The sequence below is a fragment of the Sebastes fasciatus genome, chromosome 1, assembly GCF_043250625.1.
Source record: "Sebastes fasciatus isolate fSebFas1 chromosome 1, fSebFas1.pri, whole genome shotgun sequence".
Classification (NCBI taxonomy): Eukaryota; Metazoa; Chordata; class Actinopteri; order Perciformes; family Sebastidae; genus Sebastes; species Sebastes fasciatus.
This window is the reverse complement of record NC_133795.1, coordinates 13,626,084-13,634,331: the sequence shown is the minus strand read 5'-3', so window position 1 is coordinate 13,634,331 and position 8,248 is coordinate 13,626,084.

The following is an 8,248-nucleotide window of genomic DNA, read 5'->3' as shown; positions in this document are numbered from 1 at the left end:
AGACTGACCATTGGAGCAGAGGTTTATGAGGTGAAGAGGAGCTTGATGGATTGGTGGGCAGGTGTGGTGAATGTAGATTAAGTCCAGAGAGGACACGAGGGGGGATGGAAACAAGCAAACAGACAGACAGACAGACAACACCAAAACACACCAAACACACATCACTCAGGCAGGCAGGTGCGGAGGGACCGTGACAGGAGGCTTATTTTATTCGATAATTTTTGCTATAAATGTCGCCATTTACTTATTGCTCCATACTGGAAACCATTACCAGCAGCTGTTATGGTGCTGTTTGCCTCCTGTAGGCTATGTAGCCTATTTATACAGTGCATCACATGCTGTTTTTAACAAGATCCTTTTATGACCTTTTCTGCTTCACTGGACAGCTTTAAGTGGAGGATGACATGAGGGATGGGCGGGTGACAGGCAACATATGAGTTACACACACAGAAGCTGGTCTCGGTCCTCATATCACCCCCCTCTCTCTAAATATTTGCTTGATTAGGTTTGGTCTGGTATGTTTACCGGGAATAGCCACCAAAATTACTATTTAATTGAAGGCACTGGACTTCATTTATCATGCAATTTTGCGTGTCGCTTTTCCCAACAATATTGAATTTGGCTCCAGCCACATTGTTTGATTTCAGATGGTTATCAGTTTCAGTCACAACAAGCAATTTATGGCCAAGTAAAGCAACTTCAAAAACATGCAGCTATTATGTGAAAGAGGTCATCTACCAGGTTATTCTGAAGTTACTGTAAATAACTGAAATGCTGGAATTACTGTAATAATGCTGACTTTTAGTTTGGCTACTACTTTGTGTTGACAGTATAAGAGGGAGAGAGAAGGGGCAAGAGAGAGCAAATGAGAGGATGAGGGAGTCCTGGTTGACTGGGCGCTGAGTTTAGTGGGCCTCATTAGAGATGAAGCTTCATAAAAGACGGATCCTCGCTAACAACCCTGGTGCTTTGACCCCAGTGGGGCGACGGAGGGCAACGGGGTTCAGAGAGGACAGGCTTGGATGAATAATCAGGATTAGGGGTGCCCCACTCAGGTCCCCGGGGCTCCTCTGTTGTTTAGAAATTATTTATCCTGATGAAAGAATTACCCTGAAAATCGGTAATAGACTAAATGAACTGGTATAGCCCCAAGAAAGGATAAAGGATTTTAGGCACATAAAAAGTGATGGAAGTGATTTAATGCACTCCAGGCCGGCCAAAAGGCTGGACTGATGATTAGAAGATAATAAATATACCTTAATACTTCCCAGGCCAAATGACATATCCATCCTGTACATAAAGCCAATGAAATGGCTTTTTACTGTTACCATAAAAGAAATTGAATTAAAATTGAGGCTATCTTAAAACTTTCTCTGGAAAATTCTTGTCTTTAATAGGCTCATCTGTCTTTTGAAATATGAAACAGTTCATTCTCCAATTTCAGACACAGACTTTTTTAACCATTTTCTTCGAGACGGCAGCTTTTCCACTGACAAGACTGCCTTTATAGTATACTCAAGCTGGCAGAGAGGGTTCATGCAAGTCATACATCTATTAGAACAACCGATAAGATCAATAAAGCTCTTGAGTGTATCATCAAAGCTCTCCCTCTTCCACTCTCCATCAAAACAGCCATCTCTATATTATATTTCAAGGCGCGCTGCATCATTTCCAGGTACTCAGATGCCTTATACTTTATTATATGTTACTTTATATGAGGTTTGTTTTGAAAGGATAAACTCACCCACAACAAGCTAATAGTGACCTTGGTTCAGGACAGAGAGGCCTCACACAACCTGAGTGGATGTAATTCAGTTTGGTCACGCTGTGTGCATTCAGTCTCTCAGAGATTTCTCTTCTACTTTTTCCTTCTGCTATTTATTTATTTATTTATAAATGGCTGAGACTTGTGTATGAACCCGCTATAGCTACTCTTATATTCCAATATATGGGCATCTATTTTGTGCAGAGTTTGACTGGAATGTCATTCATGATGTTTTGTATTGAATGTATTTTTAGTTGTTCAGTTGGTTTACACATAAAGTAATGCACAAAACCAGCTGATTAGACTGTTGTCAGGTTATTAAATAGGTCGCTATAAGGACCATAGATGTAGGTCAATAGGGGCCTATTACACCCAATATTAGGTTTTATCCAGTGGGCTACATCTGGGTCTGAAAAGTGATGTCAATGCTGAAGTGCCTTAAACATGTATTCTTTCTAACAGCCAGCAGGGGGCGACTCCTCTGGTTGCAAAAAGAAGTCTGATTGTATAGAAGTCTATGAGAAAATGAGCCTACTTCTCACTTGATTTATTACCTCAGTAAACATTGTAAACATGAGTTTATGGTCTCAATTGCTAGTTTCAAGTCTTCTTCAATACAGCATGATGTTTATTTAGTAAATTATGGTCCCATTTAGAGTCAAATAGACCATAAAGCAGGGGATGCTTTAGGGCGTGGCTACCTTGTGATTGATAGGTCGCTACCACAGCGTTGTCCGGTTTGGGAGTTGTCCGTGTTTTTGTCTTACAACTTTAACTCTTTCACAGTATTTTCGGTTGTAATAACGATAGGAGAGACCACGCACCACATCCCAAGAGTCAGAGAGGGGTGTCTCAACAGAAACCACATGATCAGCCCCTTTGCTGCTTATACAAGAAGGTTGATTGGTCAACGGGTCGCAACTATCTTATGTTCTATTTCTGCAACAAGCTCTACATTATATGTCCTATAGCTTGTGATACATTGGATACACTGCTTGCCTTTGTCTAAAATATGGATGATATTTGGCTGACCTTAGCCTTTACATCCTGCTCCTTAGGTTCTCACATAATGTCATGCCACACCCACACAAACACAAGAACCATAATCTAATGACGAGTTGTGACCATGAGGATTCTTCAACAAGGTTGTGCCACACGTGTGTTTGCAAATACATCCAAAATAACACATGAATAAATGATAAATGCGTCTTTTACGGTACAAGGCTTCTTTTTTCATTTCTTAAGATAAATGTTTTTATTACACACAGTCCCTGACAAGGTACATTTAATTAAACATGACGGATACATATTTTACCACTCACATTACACTTTAACATTTACCAGTTTATTCAATAAACAGCTCACAGTTTAGCAATGACAGGGCTTATGAAGCGAACAGATTAACCTGTCAGATTAATATATTTTAAGAACCTAGAGGACGCAAAATGTGACAAAAACAGCTGTCAAAGCCAGTCAAAACTAGCACTTTTAGAGAGAATGCAGTGAAAACGTGACAAGTTGACAAAGTAAAAAACAATCTTGTTAACAGTGTACGTTTGGTCACATCCATACAAATATCCCTTGGCGTATCCTCAGAGGTAATTCTACATTTAGTTCAGTCAGTCACTGAGATAAGTTTATCAAAATGTCAGAGTGAAACACGGAAGAGAGCTGAAGCAGAGAGGCCTTTCAGTCTGTGAGCTCTGTTCCTCAGAGAGGAGCAGTCAGTCACGACGGAGTGTTTCTGCATGAACGGTCAGACTGTTCTTTGAGGCGCTGACGTATCAAACAAATGTCAGAGCACCGGCCGGCCACCACATTTACAGCGGTAACTCTGCTGGAGCCCACAGCTGTCCAAACCGACGAGCTTTCAGCTCTCTCTCTTTTCTCTGAATAATATCTCACTCCTCTTTCATGTGCTCCAAACTACACTGCTGGTGAAATGCTCTGCTCTAGAGGGACACAATATGAAAAGTGAAGTAGCGCTTACCACTTTCTTATATGATTTACAAGCACTTTTTAAAGCTGCTGAATGCCAAAGTGTATTACCTCAGTAAACATTGTAAACTTGAGTTTATGGTCTCAATCACTAGTTTCAAGTCTTCTTCAATACAGCATGATGTTCCTTTAGTGAATCATGGTCCCATTTAGAGTCAAATAGACCATAAAGCAGGGTATGCTTTAGGGCGTGGCTACCTTGTGATTGACAGGTCGTTACCACGGCGTTGTCCGGTCTGGGAGTTGTCCATGTTTTCGTCTTATAACTTTAGCCCTTTCACAGTGTGTTTTCAGTTCATGAAAGTTAATTATAACCTTTTTGGTCGCCTGAAAATGTCTTATTTAGTGTTTGGTTGTACTCAGCTCCACCCTCTCGTGTCACTTCTGGTTTCAAAAGCCAAGATGGCGACGGCCAAAATGCCAAACTTGAGTCTTCAAAACGGCAGTCCACAAACCAATGGGTGACGTCACGGTGACTACGTCCACTTCTCATATACAGTCTATGGTGTTAATCTGGGGGGGAACCGGAGAGAGGGTGCTACGCTTCCGCAATGGTGTTGTCGGTCGTGATGATGTACCAGCTGTAACCGCTGTATGAGAGCAGTGCAGAGTGGCGGTCGTTAGCTAACTGGTGGGGCACGCTCACATGCACTAACATTCACTACAAGCACCGGCCCTGCTATGTCAACAAAGCAAGGGAGAAACTCGGATTACAACACGCACAGAGGGAGAGTGACTTCCTTCTCTGCTCAGGTAGACATTACTCCTCTATATCTGTACATAGCTGTTTGATGCTGTATTAATGCTGCTCTGAATGTCATATAGAGCACTTTTGACTTTGAATTAGTGACATGCTTGAGATAAGCCTTTTTTGTGTAGTATAGATAAACAATAAAGACATGATTTATGCTTTTTTTTTCTTTCTCTGATTCAATCTTTTCAAATCTAAAGGTCACCTGGATGGAGGTTACATGTACTCTGCCCTCTTCATGTCCTGTTAGCACATTTTCCTAACCTGCGGTCTACTGTATAACCAACATGGTGTCTGAAACCCTGCAGTGCTGACATTTGTTTTCTGCAAAAGTGTTGTATCACATACACAATGGCCTACCTGAAGAGAGAAGGGCACAGACAATTTGAAGACATTTAGTGTCACTGCTATATAATGTTAAGCAGTGAAATGCAGCAAACATCACTTACAGAATTCAGCCGCCCCTGTATCCAAAAATATTCATCAAGGACGACAAACACTAACCCCCCACGGCTGCATACAGATCAGAATAAAGCAGACACAGAGAGAGCACAACATACCAATCATAACACACTGAGAGCTAAATGGCATTCACAGTAGAACAGTAGAGGAAATGAAGGGAAACTCCAACAACAGAAACAATCGTTTTACACAAACAAGTCATAAGGATAAATAAAGGAACAGTGTTTATCATTTAGGGGGCTCTAATAGCAGAAATGGAATATAATATTCAAACTATGTTTTCATTAGTGTATAATCACCTGAAACTAAGAATCATTGTGTTTCCGTTAGCTTAGAATGAGCCCTTCATATCTACATAGGGAGCGGGTCCTCTTCCCGGAGTCCGCCATGTTGCTCCGCCATGTTTCTACAGTAGCCCAGAACGGACAAACCAAACACTGGCTCTAGAGAGAGCCTTTCACGTTTTTACGTTACCTGAAGGCCACCGTAGTTCTCCGACACGCTTGTGAAACTGCGTTAATGTAGTAGTGTTATTATGGTAAGGATGACCTCTGAGCGAGGCAAACAGCGTTACCGCGGTCTGCACTCGGTGGTTCAACGTTACTGTAGTCTTGGAAAGAGAGGAGTGAGTGGAGGGGTACCCAGTTGTTTGCAATCTGCAACCGCACCACTAGATGCTGCCAAATCCTACACACTGTCCCTTTAAAGAAATAGATTGACATTTTGTGAAATATGCTTATTTGCTTTCATGAGTTATAAGAGAAGATCCAAACCACTCACCTGTCTGAGAGAGGTATCAAAGTTTTCTTCTAACTCTCAGCAAGAAATAAGTGCATTTCCCAATAGATTAACTACTCCTTTAATGCTAAATCTGACAGTTTTGTTGCTAGAAGACATTGTGGCAGCACGATGTCAACATGCCAAAAATCCACTTAGCTTAATGAGCTCTGGCCTTGAGCAGAGTCCTCATATAGTGACGTTAAGGAAGTATAAAAATAACAGACAGCCTTTCAGCCAACACCAACAAACATAAGTGATGCAGTCAGAAAAAGCTCCCTTTTGTGAGTGACATGCACAGTTTTTGTATTCTCAAGAGGAGATGCTTTGTCTGTCTGATTCTCACCTTCCGTGTGAGGCTGTGTCAACCTAATTTAAACCTGGTAACACCTTATTTGAGTAAATAAACAACGTTGTCAGGTAAGTAAATTTATGTAAATCACAAAGCAGTGACTCTGTTTGAGTTTGGACCCAGAGGCAAAAATAATAAATGACATCCACATAATATATTTATATATATATATACACCACAGATATACGTGGAGGTCGTTCTAACATTCAGTTAGGAGAGACTGTTCTGTTCCAGTGCTGCGGTGTCCAGCATTACAATGAGCTTCAGCCCTCAGTCTGTCGGAGTCAATACTGGAGCCACAGGAGAAAAAATAGAGTTAAGAAGAAGAAGAAATAAAGGGAGGGGGGTTCAGGTGAGTGAAGAAAAGGTAAATTAAGAGTGAGATTGTTTTATGGGGTCATTTTATCGGGAATATTCTCGGGATATTCTCTATTTTCTATTCACTCTAATATCCGTGGTGACAAATTAACCGATTAAGAAATAGTTTCTTATGATGGATACACTCTCTCCCTTTTCACCTGCTAACATATTTTGATTAATTGCCTAAATTAAAGTTTGTTTCGGTTCACTGACCGTCTCACTCTTATACAGACGTAGGCAAAGTTGTTGGTAACGTTCCGTTAAAGAGAGAAAAACCCACAATGATCACTGAAATAACTTGAAACTGACAAAAGTAATAATAAATAAAAATTCACTGAAAATTAACTAATGAAAATCAGATATTGTTTTTGAATTATGGTTCAGCAGAATCATTTAAAAAAACAAACTAATGAAACTGGCCTAGACAAAAATGATGGTAACATTAACTTAATATTTTGTTGCACAACCTTTTGAGGCAATCACTGCAATCAAGTGATTTCTGTAACTCTCAATGAGACTTCTGCACCTGTCGACAGGTATGTTGGCCCACTCCTCGTGAGCAAACTGCTCCAGCTGTCTCAGGTTTGAAGGGTGCCTTCTCCAGACTGCATGTTTCAGCTCCTTCCACAGATGTTCAATAGGATTTAGATCAGGGCTCATAGAAGGCCACTTCATAACAGTCCAATGTTTTGTTCTTAGCCATTCTTGGGTGTTTTTAGCTGTGTTTTGGGTCATTATCCTGTTTGAGGACCCATGACCTGCAACTGAGACCAAGCTTTCTGACACTGGGCAGCACATTTCGCTCCAGAATGCCTTGATAGTCTTGAGATTTCATTGCACCCTGCACAGATTCAAGACACCCTGTGCCAGATGCAACAAAGCAGCCCCATAACATAACCGAGCCTCCTCCATGTTTCACATTAGGTACAGTGTTCTTTTCTTTGGATGCTTCATCTCTTCGTCTGTGAACATAGAGCTGATGTGACTTGCCAAAAAGCTCCAGTTTTGTCTCATCTGTCCAAAGGACATTCTCCCAGAAGCTTTGTGGCTTGTCAATATGCATTTTGGAAAATTCCAGTCTCGCTTTTTTATGATTTGGTGTCCTCCTCGGTTGTCTTCCATTAAGTCCACTTTGGCTCAAACAGTGACGGATGGTGCGATCTGACACTGATGTACCTTGACCTTGGAGTTCACCTCTAATCTCTTTGGAAGTTGTTCTGGGCTCTTTGGTTACCATTCGTATTATCCGTCTCTTCAATATGTCATCAATTTTCCTCTTGCGGCCACGTCCAGGGAGGTTGGCTACAGTCCCATGGACCTTAAACTTTTGAATAATATGTGCAGCTGTAGTCACAGGAACATCAGGCTGCTTGGAGATGGTCTTATAGCCTTTACCTTTAACATGAAGGTCTATAATGTTCTTTCTGATCTCCTGAGACAACTCTCTCCTTAGCTTTCTGTGGTCCATGTTCAGTGTGGTACACACCATGACACCAAACAGCACAGTGACTACTTTTCACCCTTTAAATAGGCAGACTGACTGATTACAAGTTTGAAGACACCTGTGATGCTAATTACAGGACACACCTTAGTTTAATATGTCCCTATGGTCAAATTATTTTCCATCTTTTCTAGGGCTACCATCATTTTTGTCTAGGCCAGTTTCATTAGTTTGTTTTTTAAAATGATTCTGTTGAACCACAATTCAAAAGCAACAGCTGATTTTCATTAGTTCATTTTCAGTAAATTTTTATTTATTATTACTTTTGTCAGTTTCAAGTTA